This window comes from Ranitomeya imitator, chromosome 1 (assembly GCF_032444005.1).
Source record: "Ranitomeya imitator isolate aRanImi1 chromosome 1, aRanImi1.pri, whole genome shotgun sequence".
Taxonomy (NCBI): Eukaryota; Metazoa; Chordata; class Amphibia; order Anura; family Dendrobatidae; genus Ranitomeya; species Ranitomeya imitator.
Window position 1 is genome coordinate 1,172,618,603 of NC_091282.1, and position 25,655 is coordinate 1,172,644,257.

The following is a 25,655-nucleotide window of genomic DNA, read 5'->3' on the forward strand; positions in this document are numbered from 1 at the left end:
CATCTATACCGTATATCCTTTATAAGAGGTACTGGGCTGATGCAGATATTGATAAAGGGCCCTCTGATGTTGAACTAGATATATGGGCCAGTAATGGTAAGTTGGTACCGAAACTAGGATTCAGGGAGATGACCATAAAGATTGGTAAAGTAGAATTGAAGAAACAGGGTATAATTGTTGTTGATGTTGACCGGCGGAACTGTGAACCAACTGTATTGATAGGAATGAATGTGTTAGAGAACTGCTTTTCCGAAGTCATTTCTGTCTTACAGCAAATTGCTGAAACTGCCCAATCCTGCCAGCAGAGAGTTCTCCGGAGGGAAATAAAAGTATTGATGTTAAGGCAACAGGTAGAAGTTGCAGGTGGAGAAATCGGCAGTGTGAGGGTAAGTGATCCAACATCTATTGTAATCCCACCAAAAACAGAAATGCTGGTATGGTGTAGAGCAGCCAATGGTACTAAGGGACGAGATTATCAAGCCTTAATAGAACCAGTGTACACCGACAGCAGGCCCACTATACTCACAGCACGAGGGATAGTCGAGGTACACCGGGGACGAGTGCAGGTACGACTTTTGAACTGTGGAGAGGAAGAGGTCACTTTGCCAAGGTATGCTACAATGGCAAAGCTATATACTGTTGACAACAATGCCATCACAACCATTGAGCCCTTAGAACCAACCTGTCAGGTGGAAGGCAATGGCTCAGATGGAGAAATGGAGGATTGGTGCCAACAGCTACACGTGGGCATAAATTCAACACCTACCCATCAAAAACAAGGGGTGTATAGGCTAGTGACGGAATATGAACAAGTCTTCAGTAAACACCCATTGGACTTCGGACGGATAGAAGGGGTAGAACACACAATCCCCACCAGTGACCATCCCCCAATAAAAGAAAGATATAGACCCATACCGCCCGCTCACTATCAATGTGCAAAAGATATGCTGAGGGAAATGAAACAGGCCGGGGTAATAAGAGACAGCTGTAGCCCTTGGGCGGCCCCTCTAGTGATTGTCAAAAAAAAAGGACGGAACCATGAGAATGTGCGTAGACTACCGGAAGATTAATAACATCACCCATAAAGACGCCTACCCCTTGCCTAGGATAGAAGAGTCCTTAACTGCTTTGAAATCTGCTAATTATTTTTCCACCTTAGACTTAACAAGCGGGTATTGGCAAGTCCCTGTGGCTGAGCAAGATAAGGAAAAGACGGCATTCACCACACCAATGGGTCTATGTGAATTTAATCGCATGCCGTTCGGACTCTGCAACGCATCCGGTACCTTCCAGCGGCTGATGGAATGCTGCCTCGGACACAAGAACTTCGAGACCGTCCTCCTGTACCTAGATGATGTGATCGTCTACTCAAAGACTTACGAACAACACTTAATAGACCTGGCAGAAGTGTTCGAAGCCTTATCCAGGTATGGCATGAAAGTCAAGCCATCCAAATGTCACCTTCTCAAGCCAAAGGTACAGTACCTGGGACACATCGTGAGTTCGGAGGGAGTAGCACCAGATCCCGAGAAAATAAGCGCCATAAGGGATTGGCCAAGACCTACCAGCGCAAAAGAAGTGAGACAATTCCTGGGATTGGTGGGTTACTATCGCAGATTTATAAAAGGATTTACCAAGTTGGCAGCACCCTTGCAAGACACCTTGGTAGGGAAGACGAAGAAACCTTCAAACCGAAACCCTCCTTTTCAGTGGAACGACGAAAGGGAAGACTCCTTTGAACAACTAAAGAAGGCACTAACCGGAGAAGAGGTTCTGGCATACCCAGATTACCATCAACCTTTCATTCTCTACACCGATGCCAGTAATGTGGGACTAGGAGCGGTGCTGTCACAAAAGCAAGAAGGTCGGGAGAAAGTCATCGCCTTTGCAAGTAGAAAGCTCCGGCCTAAGAAATTCAGAAAATTACAGCTCCTTCAAATTGGAACTACTGGCAGTAGTTTGGGCTGTGACTGAACGTTTCAAACACTATCTGGCCGCTGCAGAATTTATTGTCTATACTGACAACAATCCGTTGACCCACCTGGACACAGCCAAATTAGGTGCGTTAGAACAGCGATGGATAGCCCGGTTATCTAATTACAACTTCAAGATCAAGTATCGAGCAGGTCGCAAGAATGGAAATGCCGATGCCCTATCCCGGATGCCACACTTGAGAGATGTAGAAGAAGAAATGGGGGAGCTTGAAGAAATTGAACTACCAGCCTTCCATCATCCCAAGGCAAAACATCATCAGTCAAGTACCTATCAGAAACAACAAGAGGTGAATTTAAATCCGTTAGCACACCATAGATGGGCTGACACCCAAGACAGCAATCCGGCTGTGAAGTTGGTGAAGGAACTGTTAACTGAGCAAAGTGCATATCCCGATGAGGATGCCCCAGAAGAGACGCATCAACTCTGGAAAGAGAGAGGCAAAATGTTCCTGTATCAAGGGAAGCTCTGTAGAAGGTACACCAATCCGAAAACACATGAATTGGTTTGGCAGATTATCGTGCCTAAACAAGATGTCAAGATGGTCCTCGAAGCTTACCATAATGGTGCTGGTCACTTCGGTTGGAAAAAGTTAGAAGTACTTCTAAGAGAAAGATTTTATTGGGTCGGGATGAGAAAATCAATCGAACAGTGGTGCAGAAATTGTGGCCCGTGCAACCTCAGAAGAAACGATCAAAAGAACCAAAGAGCACCACTGCAGCCCATAATCACCAAACAACCACTTGAACTTGTAGCCATGGACCACGTGAAGTTGACACCAAGCCGGTCTGGCTATGTCTATGCCTTGACCATCGTGGACCATTATTCACGCTTCTTGGTAGTAGTACCCGTAAAAGATCTGACAGCAAAAACAGCAGCCAAAGCGTTCCAAACGTACTTTTGTAGACCCCATGGATATCCGGAACAGGTTCTCACCGACCAAGGTACAGCCTTTGAATCAGAGATCTTCAGAGAATTCTGTAATATGTATGGTTGCAAAAAGATCCGGACGACGGCCTATCATCCACAAACAAACGGCTTATGCGAGAAGATGAACCATATTGTAATAGAACTACTAAAGACTTTACCTGAGGCAGAAAGGAATCAATGGCCAGAGAAATTGCCTGACTTGGTGGATCTGTATAATCATGTCCCGGTGAGTTCCACCAATTGCACCCCAGCTTACCTTATGCGTGCAAGACCCGGCCAATTACCAATCGATCTAGAAATGGGAATTCTGAAACCAGACGCAGAAGTCCAAGACTCCAATTGGGATATCATACGGCAAAAGCAGTATCGCCAAGTGCAAGAGAGTGTGGAAAGAAGCCTTCAGCAAACTAGAGAAAGACAAGAGCGAACTTTCAACCAGAATGCTCTAGCGACCCCATTAAGACCAGGTGACCAAGTGCTCAAGAGAAATCGTCGAACCAATAAACTGGACAATCAGTGGGAAGCCGTACCCTACACAGTTTTACCAACAAGAGTGGATAATCTGTTATGGCTGGCAATCAGGCAACACAGCGTGCAGTAATCAGCGCACATACAGAGATCTGGCAATAACCAAAAACAATAGGACGAGCTCTGAGACCTGGAATCTCTGTAGACTGCAGTACCTAATCTATCCTCACACAACTATAAGCAGCAGTGGATTGCGCCTATCACTACCTATGCAACTCGGCACTGCCTGAGGAGCTGACTAGCCTGAAGATAGAAATACAAGCCTGACTTACCTCAGAGAAATACCCCAAAGGAATAGGCAGCCCCCCACATATAATGACTGTTAGCAAGATGAAAAGACAAACGTAGGAATGAAATAGATTCAGCAAAGTGAGGCCCGATATTCTAGACAGAGCGAGGATAGCAAAGAGAACTATGCAGTCTACAAAAAACCCTAAAACGAAAACCACGCAAAGGGGCAAAAAGACCCACCGTGCCGAACTAACAGCACGGCGGTGCACCCCTTTGCTTCTCAGAGCTTCCAGCAAAAGTTAATAGCAAGCTGGACAGAAAAAACAGAAAACAAACTAGAAGCACTTATCTAGAATTAGTTTCTATCTGAAACTAAACCTGTCAAAAACTGAACTCCTCGTGTTCTCTCCCTCTACTAACCTACCTTTGCCTGACATTGCCATCTCCGTGTGCGGTTCCACCATTACTCCAAAGCAACATGCCCGCTGCCTTGGGGTCATCCTTGATTCTGACCTTTCATTCACCCCCTACATCCGATCACTGGCTCGCTCTTCTTACCTGCATCTCAAAAACATTTCTAGAATTCGCCCTTTTCTTAATTTCGACTCTGCAAAAACTCTGACTGTTTCACTTATTCATTCTCGTCTGAACTATTGTAACTCTCTACTAATCGGTCTCCCTCTTGCAAAACTCTCCCCGCTCCAATCTGTCCTGAATGCTGCAGCTAGGATCATATTCCTCACCAACCGTTACACCGATGCCTCTACACTGTGCCAGTCATTACACTGGCTACCCATCCACTCCAGAATCCAGTACAAAACTACTACCCTCATCCACAAAGCACTCCATGGCTCAGCACCACCCTACATCTCCTCCCTGGTATCAGTCTACCACCCTACCCGTGCCCTCCGCTCCGCTAATGACCTCAGGTTAGCATCCTCAATAATCAGAACCTCCCACTCCCGTCTCCAAGACTTTACACGTGCTGCGCCGATTCTTTGGAATGCACTACCTAGGTTAATACGATTAATCCCCAATCCCCACAGTTTTAAGCGTGCCCTAAAAACTCATTTGTTCAGACTGGCCTACCGCCTCAATGCATTAACCTAACGATCCCTGTGTGGCCTATTTATAATAAAAAAAAAAAAAAAAAAAGGTTCCTCGCATCATGTTCTCATACACTTTATGCAGTATTAGCCCTCTGTGTCTGTACTGCTACATACTTAGGCAGGTAACTGGTTCATGCAGCTTTACATGAACACCTGAGCCTTACACTATAGCTGGTCCGAATAACTAAAGCAATTGTTACCATCCACCTCTCGTGTCTCCCCTTTTCCCCATAGTTTGTAAGCTTGCGAGCAGGGCCCTCACTCCTCCTGGTATCTGTTTTGAACTGTATTTCTGTTATGCTGTAATGTCTATTGTCTGTACAAGTCCCCTCTATAATTTGTAAAGCGCTGCGGAATATGTTGGCGCTATATAAATAAAATTATTATTATTATTATCTAGCAGAGCAGCAGGCCCAAGGAAAGATGCAGTAGCTCAGATCCAACACTGGAACATTGACAAGGAGCAAGGAAGACAGACTCAGGTGGAGCTAAATAGCAAGGCAGCCAACGAGCTCACCAAAACACCTGAGGGAGGAAGCCCAGAGACTGCAATACCACTTGTGACCACAGAAGTGAACTCAGCCACAGAATTCACAACAGTACCCCCCCCTTGAGGAGGGGTCACCGAACCCTCACCAGAACCCCCAGGCCGACCAGGATGAGCCACATGAAAGGCACGAACAAGATCTGGGGCATGGACATCAGAGGCAAAAGCCCAGGAATTATCTTCCTGAGCATAACCCTTCCATTTGACCAGATACTGGAGTTTCCGTCTAGAGACACGAGAATCCAAAATCTTCTCCACAATATACTCCAATTCCCCCTCCACCAAAACAGGGGCAGGAGGCTCCACAGATGGAACCATAGGTGCCACGTATCTCCTCAACAACGACCTATGGAATACATTATGTATGGAAAAGGAGTCTGGGAGGGTCAGACGAAAAGACACCGGATTGAGAATCTCAGAAATCCTATACGGACCAATAAAACGAGGTTTAAATTTAGGAGAGGAAACCTTCATAGGAATATGATGAGAAGATAACCAAACCAGATCCCCAACACGAAGTCGGGGTCCCACACGGCGTCTGCGATTAGCGAAAAGCTGAGCCTTCTCCTGGGACAAGGTCAAATTGTCCACTACCTGAGTCCAGATCTGCTGCAACCTGTCCACCACAGAATCCACACCAGGACAGTCCGAAGACACAACCTGTCCTGAAGAGAAACGAGGATGGAACCCAGAATTGCAGAAAAATGGAGAGACCAAGGTAGCCGAGCTGGCCCGATTATTAAGGGCGAACTCAGCCAACGGCAAAAATGACACCCAATCATCCTGGTCAGCGGAAACAAAGCATCTCAGATATGTTTCCAAGGTCTGATTGGTTCGTTCGGTCTGGCCATTAGTCTGAGGATGGAAGGCCGAGGAGAAAGATAGGTCAATGCCCATCCTACCACAAAAGGCTCGCCAGAACCTCGAGACAAACTGGGAACCTCTGTCAGAAACAATATTCTCAGGAATGCCATGTAAACGAACCACATGCTGGAAGAACAAAGGCACCAAATCAGAGGAGGAAGGCAATTTAACCAAGGGCACCAGATGGACCATTTTTGAAAAGCGATCACAGACCACCCAAATGACCGACATTTTTTGAGAAACGGGAAGGTCAGAAATGAAATCCATCGAAATATGTGTCCAAGGCCTCTTCGGGACCGGCAAGGGCAAAAGCAACCCACTGGCACGTGAACAGCAGGGCTTAGCCCTAGCACAAATTCCACAGGACTGCACAAAAGCACGCACATCCCGTGACAGAGATGGCCACCAGAAGGATCTATCAACCAACTCCCTGGTACCAAAGATTCCTGGATGACCGGCCAGCACCGAACAATGAAGTTCAGAGATAACTTTACTAGTCCACCTATCAGGGACGAACAGTTTCTCGGCCGGACAACGATCAGGTTTATTAGCCTGAAATTTCTGCAACACTCTCCGCAAATCAGGGGAGATGGCAGACACAATGACTCCTTCCTTGAGGATACTCGCCGGCTCAGATAACCCCGGAGAGTCGGGCACAAAACTCCTAGACAGAGCATCCGCCTTCACATTTTTAGAGCCCGGAAGGTATGAAATCACAAAATCAAAACGAGCAAAAAATAACGACCAACGGGCCTGTCTAGGATTCAAGCGCTTGGCAGACTCAAGATAAGTAAGGTTCTTATGATCAGTCAAAACCACCACGCGATGCTTAGCACCCTCAAGCCAATGACGCCACTCCTCGAATGCCCACTTCATGGCCAGCAACTCTCGGTTGCCCACATCATAATTACGCTCAGCAGCAGAAAATTTCCTGGAAAAGAAAGCACATGGTTTGAACACTGAGCAACCAGAACCTCTCTGTGACAAAACCGCCCCTGCACCAATCTCAGAAGCATCAACCTCGACCTGGAACGGAAGAGAAACATCAGGTTGACACAACACAGGGGCACAGCAAAAATGACGCTTCAACTCCTGAAAAGCTTCCACGGCAGCAGAAGACCAATTAACCAAATCAGCACCCTTCTTGGTCAAATCGGTCAATGGTCTGGCAATGCTAGAAAAATTACAGATGAAGCGACGATAAAAATTAGCAAAGCCCAGGAATTTCTGCAGACTTTTTAGAGATGTCGGCTGAGTCCAATCCTGGATGGCCTGAACCTTAACCGGATCCATCTCGATAGTAGAAGGGGAAAAGATGAACCCCAAAAATGAAACTTTCTGCACACCGAAGAGACACTTTGATCCCTTCACGAACAAGGAATTAGCACGCAGTACCTGGAAAACCATTCTGACTTGCTTCACATGAGACTCCCAATCATCTGAGAAGATCAAAATGTCATCCAAGTAAACAATCAAGAATTTATCCAGATACTCACGGAAAATGTCATGCATAAAAGACTGAAAAACAGATGGAGCATTGGCAAGTCCGAACGGCATCACCAGATACTCAAAATGACCCTCGGGCGTATTAAATGCCGTTTTCCATTCATCTCCCTGCCTGATTCTCACCAGATTATACGCACCACGAAGATCAATCTTAGTAAACCAACTAGCCCCCTTAATCCGAGCAAACAAGTCAGAAATCAATGGCAAGGGATACTGAAACTTAACAGTGATCTTATTAAGAAGGCGGTAATCAATACACGGTCTTAGCGAACCATCCTTCTTGGCTACAAAAAAGAACCCTGCTCCCAATGGTGACGACGATGGGCGAATATGTCCCTTCTCCAGGGACTCCTTCACATAACTGCGCATAGCGGTGTGTTCAGGTACGGACAAATTAAATAAACGACCCTTAGGGAATTTACTACCAGGAATCAAATCGATAGCACAATCACAATTCCTATGCGGAGGTAGGGCATCAGACTTGGACTCTTCAAATACATCCTGAAAGTCCGACAAGAACTCTGGGATGTCAGAAGGAATGGATGACGAAATAGACAAAAATGGAACATCACCATGTACTCCCTGACAACCCCAGCTGGTTACCGACATAGAGTTCCAATCCAATACTGGATTATGGGTTTGTAGCCATGGCAACCCCAACACGACCACATTATGCAAATTATGCAGTACCAGAAAGCGAATAACTTCCTGATGTGCAGGAGCCATGCACATGGTCAGCTGGGCCCAGTACTGAGGCTTATTCTTGGCCAAAGGTGTAGCATCAATTCCTCTCAACGGAATAGGACACCGCAAAGGCTCCAAGAAAAATCCACAACGTTTAGCATAATCCAAATCCATCAGATTCAGGGCAGCGCCTGAATCCACAAACGCCATGACAGAATACGATGACAAGAGCACATTAAGGTAATGGACAAAAGGAATTTGGACTGTACAGTACCAATAACGGCAGAGCTATCGAACCGCCTAGTGCGTTTAGGACAATTAGAAATAGCATGAGTAGAATCACCACAATAGAAACACAGTCTGTTCAGACGTCTGTGTTCTTGCCGTTCTACTTTAGTCATAGTCCTGTCGCACTGCATAGGCTCAGGTTTACTCTCAGACAATACCGCCAGATGGTGCACAGATTTACGCTCGCGCAAGCGACGACCGATCTGAATGGCCAAGGACATAGACTCATTCAAACCAGCAGGCATAGGAAATCCCACCATTACATCCTTAAGAGCTTCAGAGAGACCCTTTCTGAACAAAGCCGCTAGTGCAGATTCATTCCACAGAGTGAGTACTGACCACTTCCTAAATTTCTGACAATATACTTCTACATCATCCTGACCCTGGCATAAAGCCAGCAGATTTTTCTCAGCCTGATCCACTGAATTAGGCTCATCGTAAAGCAATCCCAGCGCCTGGAAAAATGCATCAACATTACTCAATGCAGAATCTCCTGGTGCAAGAGAAAACGCCCAGTCCTGTGGGTCGCCGCGCAAAAAAGAAATAATAATCAAAACCTGTTGAATAGGATTACCAGAAGAATGAGGTTTCAAGGCCAAAAATAGCTTACAATTATTTCTGAAGCTCAGGAACTTAGTTCTGTCACCAAAAAACAAATCAGGAATCGGAATTCTTGGTTCTAGCATCGATTTCTGATCAATAGTATCTTGAATCTTTTGTACATTTACAACGAGATTATCCATTGAGGAGCACAGAGCCTGAATATCCATGTCCACAGCTGTGTCCTGAAGCACTCTAATGTCTAGGGGAAAAAAAAGACTGAAGACAGAGCTAAGAAAAAAAAATGATGTCAGGATTTCTTTTTTCCCTCTATTGGGAATCATTGGGGTGGCTCCTTGTACTGTTATGGCTGGCAATCAGGCAACACAGCGTGCAGTAATCAGCGCACATACAGAGATCTGGCAATAACCAAAAACAATAGGACGAGCTCTGAGACCTGGAATCTCTGTAGACTGCAGTACCTGATCTATCCTCACACAACTATAAGCAGCAGTGGATTGCGCCTATCACTACCTATGCAACTCGGCACTGCCTGAGGAGCTGACTAGCCTGAAGATAGAAATACAAGCCTGACTTACCTCAGAGAAATACCCCAAAGGAATAGGCAGCCCCCCACATATAATGACTGTTAGCAAGATGAAAAGACAAACGTAGGAATGAAATAGATTCAGCAAAGTGAGGCCCGATATTCTAGACAGAGCGAGGATAGCAAAGAGAACTATGCAGTCTACAAAAAACCCTAAAACGAAAACCACGCAAAGGGGCAAAAAGACCCACCGTGCCGAACTAACAGCACGGCGGTGCACCCCTTTGCTTCTCAGAGCTTCCAGCAAAAGTTAATAGCAAGCTGGACAGAAAAAACAGAAAACAAACTAGAAGCACTTATCTAGCAGAGCAGCAGGCCCAAGGAAAGATGCAGTAGCTCAGATCCAACACTGGAACATTGACAAGGAGCAAGGAAGACAGACTCAGGTGGAGCTAAATAGCAAGGCAGCCAACGAGCTCACCAAAACACCTGAGGGAGGAAGCCCAGAGACTGCAATACCACTTGTGACCACAGAAGTGAACTCAGCCACAGAATTCACAACAATAATCCTAAAATGTGTCTCATTAGCAAAAACGGAGGCTTAACATCTGTACTAGTGTCAAGAGACAATCTTAAATTATGTCCGGAAGCATTGAAAGAGCCAGACGTTGTCCAGCCAGAACCAGAAGTTATTCAACCCATACAGGTTCAACCAGTAAGGAAAAAGAAGAGGAAGTGTATCACACCTGTATAGGAGACTTTCCCAAAACCCTACTAACATACCATGGTGCAGTAGTGGTTCCCATGGTGGCCTTTTACCCAACACCAAACCCAATACCAGAAGTCCCAAGACAGGAAGAGGCTGACCCCGTACTACAGGAGGTTCCAGGCCAGGAATAACAGATTCCTGGTCAGAGTAATCCCATTCACGGTGGACTTGCCAACTCCATAGTCGTGGAATTATCTTTAGCAGAGCGGGCAGATACTACATCCGCAGTAGACAGTAGTACACCACATGAAGAGACACCGCTATTACGTAGATCACAGCGTAGTACCCAGGGTCAATTACCGGCCAGGTATGCAGATTACCAACTATAAAGCTCATAATGTGAATTGTATATCTGTTATGCCGTATATAGTTAAACAGAAAATGTAGTATAGTCATTGTTATCAGTCTGCAACGTTTAAGCCCAGTGCCTACAGAGACTTGTCTGTATGAACTTCTTGCATATTCTTGAACTTTTTATCAGCCCGGAGGCACTAAATCAAAGCTCCGGAAAGACTGCTTTTTGAACTTTGCTCCTCGCTCTTTTTGAACTTTCTTTAGACTTTATATTGATAACTCCGTTGGAAAAATGGAACTAAATTCCTGGACACTAAGTACAGTGCCTTTCCTAATACCTTCAAGGATAGAACTGTATTAATGGACGCTATTTGAAGTGACTTTGTACAGAACTATATTTTTGTTTCCTCGAGTGGTTTTTGTAACTTTTCATTTTTAAGACTCTGTACATATTAATTGCTATTTCAAAATGTTATTGTCCCACAGTCCCGGAGTACTGTTCTTAACTAAGGGGGAATGTGGCACCCCTAGGGGTATTTGCCACAAAAATAGTTACTGACAGTAAATGCAAATACTAAAATAGCAAGACTGCACTACCACCTCCGGCCAGAAGGGGGAGCTCCAGAGACTCCCCTTGATCCATTCTGGTCTGAGAGAAGAACTGGCAGTTGGGCTAAGGAGCTGAAAGTGAGAGGTCATACAGTTGAATCTCTAACAGCCCTGTGACTGTTACCAGGCCTAAATCACCGGCCTGAGGAGAAGAGGGATAGAGAAAAAGGACATTGTGAGAACCGGGTAGCATTAATCACTACCCAGAACAGGCGCAAAGACGGATACCGGATCCGTGGCTGTATTCATTACATATAATGCAGCAACCGGAAAAACGTGAGGTGATATCAGCTTCACTAGGGTCGGACGCAGCAACAGACACAGAGTTCAGCGGTACTCCTGGAGGGGGTAAGCCGATAAAAGGACTCGGGTTGCCCGTCGAACCAGTACCCGGAGGGGACAGATTGGGCCGGCAGCCAGTTCACATACAGCAGCAGGGCCACACAGATATTGCGTACAATAAGAGGCGAAGATCCCGGCAGGGTCAAAGTAACTCAGAGTTCCCATACAGACTCCGGTGACAGGACTGGTTGTAAATCCTTTTTTGTTAAAGTAAACTGGTTAAACGTTTCAGTGCCTCAGTCTTTCATTTGGACAATAGCCATCTATCCAGGATTGGGATCATCACCGCTGGGAGAACCTGCTGCTGATCAAGTAAGTGCCTGTTCCCTCACGATACCCTTTACACTGTGCATTGCCTGAGGCCACAGCACCGGGTCAAGCCACCCGTGACACCCCCCTCAAGAGACAGACCCCATTGGTCCGGTGCTGGGTACCCCGGTCTCTTGGGCGTCACACACACATGGATTTTTCCTCTCTGAACCCTGTTCACACAGGTAATATACAGATGATCAGGTTTTTAAATACATCAGATAGGGATTGCATACATTAGTTAGGACTGCTCTGATAAGGGTATACCGTGAAGTTTGGTAGAGCAGCTTAGTATACATTTTTTGCAAAAAACGTATCAACCAAATACCCTGTTTTTTTTACATCTTTTACTAGCACTTGCGGATTACTGCAACATTTTTTCAAACTGAGTGTTTTTGGTTTTACTATTCTCTTTTGTGTCTTCAGGTTTCTTGGTGGTGTGTGAACATGATCCTACAGACTTGTTCACTGTGCAAGTAGCCCATGTGTTCCTGTTTCCATAATTGTTCTCTTGTGTCTACAAGACTGGGGAGCTACCCACCACTCCTCTTGGGCTAGCTGCACAAAAGCTGTTCTACTCTGTATGCACACATGGATTTTTCCTCTCTGAACCCTGTTCACACAGGTAATATACAGATGATCAGGTTTTTAAATACATCAGATAGGGATTGCATACATTAGTTAGGACTGCTCTGATAAGGGTATACCGTGAAGTTTGGTAGAGCAGCTTAGTATACATTTTTTGCAAAAAACGTATCAACCAAATACCCTGTTTTTTTTACATCTTTTACTAGCACTTGCGGATTACTGCAACATTTTTTCAAACTGAGTGTTTTTGGTTTTACTACTCTCTTTTGTGTCTTCAGGTTTCTTGGTGGTGTGTGAACATGATCCTACAGACTTGTTCACTGTGCAAGTAGCCCATGTGTTCCTGTTTCCATAATTGTTCTCTTGTGTCTACAAGACTGGGGAGCTACCCACCACTCCTCTTGGGCTAGCTGCACAAAAGCTGTTCTACTCTGTATGCACACATGGATTTTTCCTCTCTGAACCCTGTTCACACAGGTAATATACAGATGATCAGGTTTTTAAATACATCAGATAGGGATTGCATACATTAGTTAGGACTGCTCTGATAAGGGTATACCGTGAAGTTTGGTAGAGCAGCTTAGTATACATTTTTTGCAAAAAACGTATCAACCAAATACCCTGTTTTTTTACATCTTTTACTAGCACTTGCGGATTACTGCAACATTTTTTCAAACTGAGTGTTTTTGGTTTTACTATTCTCTTTTGTGTCTTTGATAATTCTGACAGGCTGACTCCTATCAAAATGAACAAGGCCTGGATTGGCCCAGAATTCTCAACCCTACCGGATGACAGCAGCTGAACATAAAAACCATTCTTTTTTTTCCGGTATATTCCCATGCACCCATTCCCATTCAAAAAAAGGGTATTTGATTCATAGTTTCTTCTTTTAGAGGAACATTAGGTTGTCCTCGCACAAAACTTTAGAGGGTCATCATGCGGCTCTTGCTCCAAATTGTTTGAAGGTTGTCATGCGTCCCTCGCTCCAACTTTTTAGAGGGTCATTAGGCTGCCCTCTCTCCAAATTTTTACAAGGTCATTATGCGTCCCTTGTTCCAAATTTTTAGAGGGTCATGAGGCATCCCTCAATCTAAATTTTTAGATGGCCATCATGCGTCCCTCTACATTAACCGATGACTATCGGTGGGTGTAGTTTTATTTCCCCCTCTACCATGTTATCTACTGTAGTCATACGTCATGGCCGAAAGCATTGGCACCCTTGAAATTGTTCCAGAAAAAGAAGTATTTCTCGCCGAAAATTATTGCAATTACACATGTTTTGTTACGCATGTTTTTTACCTTTGTGCGCATTGGAACCACAAAAAAAATGGAGAAAAAAGGCATATTGGACATAGTTTCCCCAAACCCCCAAAATGGACAAAACAAAATTGTTAGCACCTTTCCAAAATTGTGAGTAAACAACTTTAATTCAACCATTTATTAATCCTACATACAAAAAAAGGAGTATTATAGCCAAGTTGAATAAAAATATTACCTTTATTACACATCATTTAATAATATAAATAAAATAAAAGTGGTTGTAAAAACAGAGGAGGACTCCACAATGAAGACCCGTTAATAGTATATATGCCACCAAGCTCCATACATAAAAACCATATTAGGTACCATGTACAAAAAATACACATTAAAAATCTTACAGTAGTGGTGAAATAGAGCTCAAAATAATAATATTAAATCAAATAGCTACATCCACATAATAAGAAGATAGATCTTTGATTCTAAATTACTGCTCTACAGTAGGACCACAAAAATACATCTAGTGTCTCATAATACATATTGCAGCAAATGGCATGGTACCCATATCTCCAGGGCAAACAGTGGGCTCATTGCACATCAGTTGTGTAAGAATATAAAGAAAAACAGACAAGGTCCTAAATATGCAACGTTGCAAGTAACTAATAAATGTTCCCAGTGAACATAGACATTGATGCACAGGTGTACATAGAGCGCAAACGATTTATTCAGGAGCGAGTTTGTAGGCCAGTTACAAATAAACAGTAGGAAGACAAAAGAACAGTGCAATACAAGTAAATAGGCAAACCAGTGCAGATGTTTAGCCAAGAAACACCCCAGAAGCACTTTTCGAGCTTTAGTTTCTCCTGAGGGGTCTTCTTCCTTGGTTTCAAGCATGTGATACTTGTTGAAATTCACCTGTGGCAAGTAACAGGTTTGAGCAATAAGAAAATCACATCTGAAACTAGATAAAAAAGGGAGACGTTGACTCAATCTTTGCATTTTGTGCATATGTGTGCCACACTAAGCATGAAAAACAAGAAGCGGGGAAGAGAATGGTCTGGGGACTCGAGAACCAAAATTGTTGAAAAATATCGACAATCTCAAGGTACAAGTCCATCTTAAGAGATCTTGATGTTCCTTTGTCCATGGTGCACAACATAATCAAGAGGTTTAGTCCACATGGCACAGTAGCTAATCTCCTTGGACGTGGACGGCAGAGAAAAATTGAAGAAACGTTGCAACTAGTGATGGGCGAACACCTGGATGTCTGGGTCCCGTGGGTCCAGCTGAACAGTTTTAAAGTTTGGTTTAGGTACCAGAACAATAATCATACCTGGACCCCAGTCAAATGGCAACATGGCACACACTGCTGTCAGATGACAGCATAAGCCAGCAGCTCTGACTGGGGGTAAAAAGTTTACCTCCGCTCACAGGTGTCAGTTGATGAGAGAATACTACTACCATCAGCCTACGCCTCCTGTCGCTGATAACAGCAAAAGCAGGTGCCACTGATGGAAGTATTCATCAACCAATGCATGCTTTATAAAAAAGTAAATAAATAAATTAATAAAACGGTGTTGGGTCTGTTCTAATTTTGAAAACCAGCAGGGTAAAACTGATAACTGCGGGCTACAACCCTCACCTGTCAGCTGTATCATGGCTGGTTATCAAGAATAGAGGGATCCCCATGCCATTTTTTAAATTATTTAAATAAGTAATTTAAAATAATGACATGGTGTCCCCCCATTTTTGACAACCAGTCAAGCTAAAGCAGACATTTGGGGGCTGGTATTCTCAGACTGGTAAGAGGCCATGGATATTGCCCCCCCTAGCCCAGCCACCACAGAAAGGTACATCTATTAGATGCAGCAATTCGGTGGCTTTTACAGGCTCTTCCCACTTGCCCTGTGGTGGTGGCAAGTGGAGTAATATTTGTGGGGTTGATGTCACCTTTGTATTGTCATGTGACATCAAACCTACAGGTTAATAAAGGAGAAGCATCTATAAGACGCGTATCCATTACTAACCACACAGTCCTATTGTGTTGTGAATTCTGTTTTTGAACTCCCTCCTGTGGTCATGAATGGTACTTCGGCGAGTTCTGTCCATGGACTCCCTCTGGTGGCTGTGAGTGGAGCTGCTGCTTCTGAGGTTCCTTCCACAGGTGACGTAGTTTATTTTTTGGCTGGCTGTTCTATTTAACTCCACTCAGATCGTTACTCCATGCCAGCTGTCAATGTTCTTGTACTGGTTCAGTTCGCTCTTGGATCTTTCTGGTGACCTGTCTACTCCAGCAGAAGCTAAGTCCCTGCTAGTTAATTATTTGTTCATTGTTTCCTTGTCCAGTTGGCTATCATGATTTTGTCTTGCTATCTGGAAGCTCTGGGATGCAGAGTGGCACCTCCGCACCGTGAGTCGGTGCGGAGGTCTTTTTGCACACTCTGCGTGGTCTTTTGTAGTTTTTTGTGCTGACCGCAAACATACCTTTCCTATCCTCAGTCTGTTTAGTAAGTCTGGCCTCCCTTTGCTGAAACCTGTTTCACTTCTGTGTTTGTGACTTTCATCTTAACTCACAGTCAATATATGTGAGGGGCTGCCTTTTCCTTTGGGGAATTTCTCTGAGGCAAGGTAGGCTTTATTTTCTATCTTTAGGGCTAGTTAGCTCTTAGGCTGTGAAGAGGCATCTAGGTCGTGTTAGGTACGCTCCACGGCTATTTCTAGTTGTGTGATAGGATTAGGGGTTGCGGTCAGCAGAGCTCCCACTTCCCAGAGCTTGTCCTGTGTGAGTTTAACCATCAGGTCGTTCCGGGTGCTCCTAACCACCAGGTCCATAACAGTACAGCTGGCCCAAAGTATTAATGCATCTCAATAGAGGGATAAGAGACCATTTTTTTTTCTCTGCAGTGTTTTTTGTCTTTCTTTTCCCCTGAACCTCTGGGTGGTTCAGGACACAGGTGTAGATATGGACATTCAGGGTCTGTCCTCTTGTGTGGATCATCTCACGGCAAGGGTACAAAACATTCAAGATTTTGTGGTTCAGAATCCGATGTTAGAGCCTAGAATTCCAATTCCTGATTTGTTTTCTGGGGATAGATCTAAATTCCTGAATTTCAAAAATAATTGTAAACTGTTTCTAGCTTTGAAAACCGGCTCCTCTGGTGACCCCGTTCAACAAGTAAAAATCATTATTTCTTTGTTGCGTGGTGACCCTCAAGATTGGGCATTTTCCCTTGCGCCAGGAGATCCTGCATTGCGTGATGTTAATGCGTTTTTTCTGGCGCTTGGATTGCTTTATGATGAACCAAATTCAGTGGATCAGGCAGAGAAAATCTTGCTGGCTTTGTGTCAGGGTCAGGATGAAGCGGAGGTGTACTGTCAGAAGTTTAGAAAGTGGTCTGTGCTTACTCTGTGGAATGAGTGTGCCCTGGCGGCAATTTTCAGAAAGGGTCTTTCTGAAGCCCTTAAGGATGTCATGGTGGGATTTCCCACGCCTACTGGTCTGAATGAGTCTATGTCCTTGGCCATTCAGATCGATAGGCGCTTGCGTGAGCGCAAAGCTGTGCACCATTTGGCGGTATTCCCTGAGCATATGCCTGAGCCTATGCAATGTGATAGGACTTTGACCAGAGCGGAACGGCAAGAACACAGATGTCAGAATGGGCTGTGTTTTTACTGTGGTGATTCCACTCATGCTATCTCCGATTGTCCTAAGCGCACTAAGCGTTTCGCTAGGTCTGCCACCATTGGTACGGTACAGTCGAAATTTCTTTTGTCCATTACTCTGATCTGCTCTTTGTCATCCTATTCTGTTATGGCATTTGTGGATTCAGGCGCTGCCCTGAATTTGATGGACTTGGAGTTTGCTAGGCGCTGTGGTTTTTTCTTGGAGCCCTTGCAGTATCCTATTCCATTGAGAGGAATTGATGCTACGCCTTTGGCCAAGAATAAGCCTCAGTACTGGACCCATTTGACCATGTGCATGGCTCCTGCACATCAGGAGGATATTCGTTCTTTGGTGTTGCATAATCTGCATGATGTGGTAGTTTTGGGGTTGCCATGGCTACAGGTCCATAATCCAGTATTGGATTGGAAATCTATGTCTGTGTCCAGCTGGGGTTGTCAGGGAGGACATGGTGATGTTCCATTTTTGTCTATTTCGTCATCCACCCCTTCTGAAGTCCCGGAGTTTTTGTCGGATTACCGGGATGTATTTGATGAGCCCAAATCCAGTGCCCTACCTCCTCATAGGGATTGCGATTGTGCTATCAATTTGATTCCTGGTAGTAAGTTTCCTAAGGGCCGACTGTTCAATTTATCTGTGCCAGAGCACGCCGCTATGCGGAGTTATGTAAAGGAATCATTGGAGAAGGGTCATATTCGCCCGTCGTCGTCACCATTGGGAGCAGGGTTCTTTTTTGTGGCCAAGAAGGATGGTTCTTTGAGACCTTGTATTGATTACCGCCTTCTTAATAAGATCACAGTTAAATTTCAGTACCCTTTGCCGCTGCTGTCTGATTTATTTGCTCGGATTAAGGGGGCTAGTTGGCTCACCAAGATAGATCTTCGTGGTGCGTATAATCTTGTGCGTATTAAACAGGGCGATGAATGGAAAACGGCATTTAATATGCCCGAGGGCCATTTTGAGTACCTGGTTATGCCATTCGGGCTTTCCAATGCTCCATCAGTGTTTCAGTCCTTTATGCATGACATCTTCCGAGAGTACCTGGATAAATTCCTGATTGTATATTTGGATGATATTTTGGTCTTCTCAGATGATTGGGAGTCTCACGTGAAGCAGGTCAGAATGGTCTTCCAGGTCTTTCGTGCGAATTCTTTGTTTGTGAAGGGGTCAAAGTGTCTCTTTGGAGTTCAGAAGGTTTCATTTTTGGGTTTCATTTTTTCCCCTTCTACTATCGAGATGGACCCTGTTAAAGTCCAGGCCATTTATGATTGGACTCAGCCGACATCTGTGAAGAGTCTGCAAAAGTTCCTGGGCTTTGCTAATTTTTATCGTCGCTTCATCAGTAATTTTTCTAGTGTTGCTAAACCGTTGACTGATTTGACCAAGAAGGGTGCTGATGTGGTCAATTGGTCTTCTGCGGCTGTGGAAGCTTTTCAGGAGTTGAAGCGTCGTTTTTCTTCTGCCCCTGTGTTGTGCCAGCCAGATGTTTCGCTTCCGTTTCAGGTCGAGGTTGATGCTTCTGAGATTGGAGCAGGGGCTGTTTTGTCGCAAAGAAGTTCTGATGGCTCGGTGATGAAACCATGTGCCTTCTTTTCTAGAAAGTTTTCGCCTGCTGAGCGCAATTATGATGTTGGCAATCGAGAGTTGTTGGCCATGAAGTGGCGTCATTGGCTTGAAGGAGCCAAGCATCGCATGGTGGTCTTGACGGATCACAAGAATTTGACTCATCTCGAGTCTGCTAAACGGTTGAATCCTAGACAGGCTCGTTGGTTGCTATTTTTCTCCCGTTTTGATTTTGTGGTTTCGTACCTTCCAGGCTCTAAGAATGTGAAGTCTGATGCCCTGTCAAGGAGTTTTGTGCCCGACTCTCCGGGTGTTCCTGAGCCAGCGGGTATTCTCAAAGAGGGGGTAATTTTGTCTGCCATCTCCCCTGATTTGCAGCGGGTGCTGCAAAAATTTCAGGCTGATAGACCTGACCGTTGCCCAGCAGAGAAACTGTTTGTCCCTGATTAATGGACTAGTAGAGTTATCTCTGAGGTTCATTGTTCGGTGTTGGCTGGTCATCCGGGAATCTTTGGTACCAGAGATTTGGTGGCTAGATCCTTTTGGTGACCGTCTTTGTCGCGGGATGTGCGTTCTTTTGTGCAGTCCTGTGGGACTTGTGCTCGGGCTAAGCCCTGCTGTTCTCGTGCCAGTGGGTTTCTTTTGCCCTTGCTGGTCCCGAAGAGGCCCTGGACGCATATCTCTATGGATTTTATTTTGGATCTCCCTGTCTCTCAAAAGATGTCGGTCATTTGGGTGGTTTGTGATCGCTTCTCTAAGATGGTCCATTTGGTACCCTTGTCTAAATTGCCTTCCTCCTCTGATTTGGTGCCATTGTTTTTCCAGCATGTGGTTCGTTTACATGGCATTCCGGAGAACATTGTTTCGGACAGAGGTTCCCAGTTTGTTTCGAGGTTTTGGCAAGCCTTTTGTGCTAGGATGGGCATTGATTTGTCTTTTTCCTCGGCTTTCCATCCTCAGACAAATGGCCAAACCGAATGAACTAATCAGACTTTGGAAACATATCTGAGATGCTTTGTTTCTGCTGATCAGGATGATTGGGTGTCCTTTTTGCCTTTGGCTGAGTTCGCCCTTAATTATCGGGCGAGCTCGGCTACTTTGGTTTCGCCGTTTTTCTGCAATTCTGGTTTCCATCCTCGTTTCTCTTCAGGGCAGGTTGAGTCTTCGGACTGTCCTGGTGTAGATACTGTGGTGGATAGGTTGCAGCAGATTTGGACTCATGTGGTGGACAATTTGACATTGTCCCAGGAGAAGGCTCAACGTTTCGCTAACCGCAGGCGCTGTGTGGGTCCCCGACTTCGTGTTGGGGATTTGGTTTGGTTGTCATCTCGTTATGTTCCTATGAAGGTTTCCTCTCCTAAGTTTAAGCCTTGTTTCATTGGTCCGTATAAGATTTCTGAGGTTCTCAATCCTGTGTCGTTTCGTTTGACCCTTCCAGCTTCTTTTGCCATCCATAATGTATTCCATAGGTCATTACTGCGGAGATACGTGGCGCCTGTGGTTCCATCCGTTGATCCTCCTGCCCCGGTGTTGGTTGAGGGGGAGTTGGAGTATGTGGTGGAGAAGATTTTGGATTCTCGTATTTCGAGACGGAAACTCCAGTACCTGGTCAAATGGAAGGGTTATGGTCAGGAAGATAATTCCTGGGTCTTTGCCTCCGATGTTCATGCTGCCGATCTGGTTTGTGCCTTTCATTTGGCTCGTCCTGGTCGGCCTGGGGGCTCTGGTGAGGGTTCGGTGACCCCTCCTCAAGGGGGGGTACTGTTGTGAATTCTGTTGTCAAGCTCCCTCCTGTGGTCACGAATGGTACTTCGGCTGGTTCTGTCCATGGGCTTCTTCTGGTGGTTGTGAGTGGGGCTGCGGCTTCGGAGGTTCCTTCCACAGGTGACGAGGTAGATTCGTTAGCTGGCTGCTCTATTTAACTCCACCTAGATCTTTGCTCCATGCAACCTGTCAATGTTCCAGTATTGGTCTAGCTCTCTCCTGGATCGTTCTTGTGACCTGTCTTCCCAGCAGAAGTTAAGTTCCTGCTTGTTTTTCTTTGGTTTGCTATTTTTCTGTCCAGCTTGCTATTTTGATTGTTGTCTTGCTTGCTGGAAGCTCTGGGACGCAGAGGGAGCGCCTCCGCACCGTGAGTCGGTGCGGAGGGTCTTTTTGCGCCCTCTGCGTGGTCTTTTTGTAGGTTTTTGTGCTGACCGCAAAGCTACCTTTCCTATCCTCAGTCTGTTCAGAAAGTCGGGCCTCACTTTGCTAAATCTATTTTATCTCTGTGTTTGTATTTTCATCTTTACTCACAGTCATTATATGTGGGGGGCTGCCTTTTCCTTTGGGGAATTTCTCTGAGGCAAGGTAGGCTTTATTTTTCTATCTTCAGGGCTAGCTAGTTCCTTAGGCTGTGCCGAGTTGCATAGGGAGCGTTAGGAGCAATCCACGGCTATTTCTAGTGTGTGTCATAGGATTAGGGATTGCGGTCAGCAGAGTTCCCACGTCCCAGAGCTCGTCCTATATTATCAGTAACTATCAGGTCATTCCGTGTGCTCTTAACCACCAGGTCCATTATTGTCCTGACCACCAGGTCATAACAGCGTATAGCAAATGTGGTGCCAATATTCAAAAAGGGGACAAAAACTGAACTCAGAAATTATAGGCCAGTAAGCTTAACCTCTACTGTGGGTAAAATCCTGGAGGGCATTCTAAGGGATGCTATACTGGAGTATCTGAAGAGGAATAACCTCATGACCCAGTATCAGCACGGGTTTACTAGGGACCGTTCATGTCAGACTAATTTGATCAGTTTCTATGAAGAGGTAAGTTCCAGACTGGACCATAGGAACCCAGTAGATGTAGTGTATATGGACTTTTCAAAAGCTTTTGATACGGTGCCACACAAAAGGTTGATACATAAAATGAGAATAATGGGGATAGGGGAAAATATGTGTAAGTGGGTTGAGAGCTGGCTCAGGGATAGGAAACAAAGGGGGGTTATTAATGGAACACACTCGGACTGGGTAGCGGTTAGCAGTGGGGTACCACAGGGGTCAGTATTGGGCCCTCTTCTTTTTAACATATTTATTAATGACCTTGTAGGGGGCATTCAGAGTAGAATTTAAATATTTGCAGATGACACTAAACTCTGCAGGGTAATCAATACAGAGGAGGACAATTTTACATTACAGGATGATTTATGTAAACTAGAAGCTTGGGCTGATAAATGGCAAATGAGCTTTAATGGGGATAAATGTAAGGTCATGCACTTGAGTAGAAGTAATAAGATGTATAATTATGTGCTTAATTCTAAAACTCTGGGCAAAACCGTCAATGAAAAAGACCTGGGTGTATGGGTGGATGACAAACTCATATTCAGTGGCCAGTGTCAGGCAGCTGCTACAAAGGCAAATAAAATAATGGGATGCATTAAAAGAGGCATAGATGCTCATGAGGAAAAACATAATTTTACCTCTATACAAGTCTTTAGTTCGACCACACTTAGAATACTGTGCACAGTTCTGGTCTCCGGTGTATAAGAAAGACATAGCTGAATTGGAGCGGGTGCAGAGAAGAGCGACCAAGGTTATTAGAGGACTGGGGGGTCTGCAATACCAAGATAGGTTATTACACTTGGGGCTATTTAGTTTGGAAAAACGAAGACTAAGGGGTGATCTTATGTTAATGTATAAATATATGAGGGGACAGTACAAAGACCTTTCTGATGATCTTTTTAATCATAGACCTGAAACAGGGACAAGGGGGCTGTTATGACCTGGTGGTCAGGACAATAATGGACCTGGTGGATAAGAGCACACGGAATGACCTGATAGTTACTGATAATATAGGACGAGCTCTGGGACGTGGGAACTCTGCTGACCGCAATCCCTAATCCTATCAACGACACTAGAAATAGCCGTGGATTGCGCCTAACGCTCCCTATGCAACTCGGCACAGCCTAAGAAACTAGCTAGCCCTGAAGATAGAAAACTAAAGCCTACCTTGCCTCAGAGAAATTCCCCAAAGGAAAAGGCAGCCCCCCACATATAATGACTGTGAGTAAAGATGAAAATACAAACACAGAGATGAAATAGATTTAGCAAAGTGAGGTCCGACTTACTGAACAGACCGAGGATAGGAAAGGTTACTTTGCGGTCAGCACAAAAACCTACAAAAAGACCACGTAGAGGGCGCAAAAAGACCCTCCGCACCGACTCACGGTGCGGAGGCGCTCCCTCTTCGTCCCAGAGCTTCCAGCAAGCAAGAACAATCGAAATAGCAAGCTGGACAGAAAAATAGCAAACCAGAGAAAAACAAGCAGTCACTTAGCTTCTGCTGGGAAGACAGGTCACAAGAACGATCCAGGAGTGAACTAGACCAATACTGGAACATTGACAGGTGGCCTGGAGCAAAGATCTAAGTGGAGTTAAATAGAGCAGCCAGCTAACGAATTAACCTCGTCACCTGAGAAAGGAAACTCAGAAACACCCACAGCCACCAGAGAAAGTCCATGGACAGAACCAGCCGAAGTACCATTCATGACCACAGGAGGGAGCCCGACAACAGAACTCACAACAGTACCCCCCCTTGAGGAGGGGTCACCGAACCCTCACCAGAGCCCCCAGGCCGACCAGGACGAGCCAAATGAAAGGAACGAACCAGATCGGCAGCATGAACATCAGAGGCAAAAACCCAGGAATTATCTTCCTGACCATAACCCTTCCACTTGACCAGGTACTGGAGTTTCCGTCTCGAAATACGAGAATCAAAAATCTTCTCCACCACATACTCCAACTCCCCCTCAACCAACACCGGGGCAGGAGTATCAACGGATGGAACCACAGGCGCCACATTATGGATGGCAAAAGAAGCAGGAAGGGTCAAACAAAATGACACAGGATTGATAACCTCAGAAATCTTATACGGACCAATGAAACGAGGCTTAAACTTAGGAGAGGAAACCTTCATAGGAACATAACGAGATGACAACCAAACCAAATCCCCAACACGAAGTCGGGGACCCACACAACGCCGGCGGTTAGCAAAACGTTGAGCCTTCTCCTCAGACAATGTCAAATTGTCCACCACATGAGTCCAAATCTGCTGCAACCTATCCACCACAGTATCTACACCAGGACAGTCCGAAGACTCAACCCTGCCCTGAAGAGAAACGAGGATGGAAACCAGAATTGCAGAAAAACGGTGAAACCAAAGTAGCCGAGCTGGCCCGATTATTAAGGGCGAACTCAGCCAACGGCAAAAAGGACACCCAATCATCCTGATCAGCAGAAACAAAGCATCTCAGATATGTTTCCAAAGTCTGATTAGTTCATTCGGTTTGGCCATTTGTCTGAGGATGGAAAGCCGAGGAAAAAGACAAATCAATGCCCATCCTAGCACAAAAAGATCGCCAAAACCTCGAAACAAACTGGGAACCTCTGTCAGAAACGATGTTTTCCGGGATACTATGTAAACGAACCACATGCTGGAAAAATAGTGGCACCAAATCGGAGGAGGAAGGCAATTTAGACAAGGGTACCAAATGGACCATCTTAGAAAAGCGATCACAAACCACCCAAATGACCGACATCTTTTGAGAGACGGGGAGATTCGAATAAAATCCATAGAAATATGCGTCCAGGGCCTCTTCGGGACCGGCAAGGGCAAAAGCAACCCACTGGCACGAGAACAGCAGGGCTTAGCCCGAGCACAAGTCCCACAGGACTGCACAAAAGAACGCACATCCCGTGACAAAGACGGCCACCAAAAGGATCTAGCCACCAAATCTCTGGTACCAAAGATTCCAGGATGCCCAGCCAACACTGAACAATGAATCTCAGAGATAACTCTACTAGTCCATCTATCAGGGACAAACAGTTTCTCTGCTGGGCAACGGTCAGGTCTATCAGCCTGAAATTTTTGCAGCACCCGCTGCAAATCAGGGGAGATGGCAGACAAAATTACCCCCTCTTTGAGAATACCCGCCGGCTCAGGAACACCCGGAGAGTCAGGCACAAAACTCCTTGACAGGGCATCAGCCTTCACATTCTTAGAGCCCGGAAGGTACGAAACCACAAAATCAAAACAGGAGAAAAATAACGACCATCGAGCCTGTCTCGGATTCAACCGTTTGGCAGACTCAAGATAAGTCAAATTCTTGTGATCTGTCAAGACCACCACGCGATGCTTGGCTCCTTCAAGCCAATGACGCCACTCCTCGAATGCCCACTTCATGGCCAACAACTCTCGATTACCAACATCATAATTGCGCTCAGCAGGCGAAAACTTTCTAGAAAAGAAAGCACATGGCTTCATCACCGAGCCATCAGAACTTCTTTGCGACAAAACAGCCCCAGCTCCAATCTCAGAAGCATCAACCTCAACCTGAAACGGGAGCGAAACATCTGGCTGGCACAGCACAGGGGCAGAAGAAAAACGACGCTTCAACTCCTGAAAAGCCTCTACAGCTGCAGAAGACCAATTGTCCACAT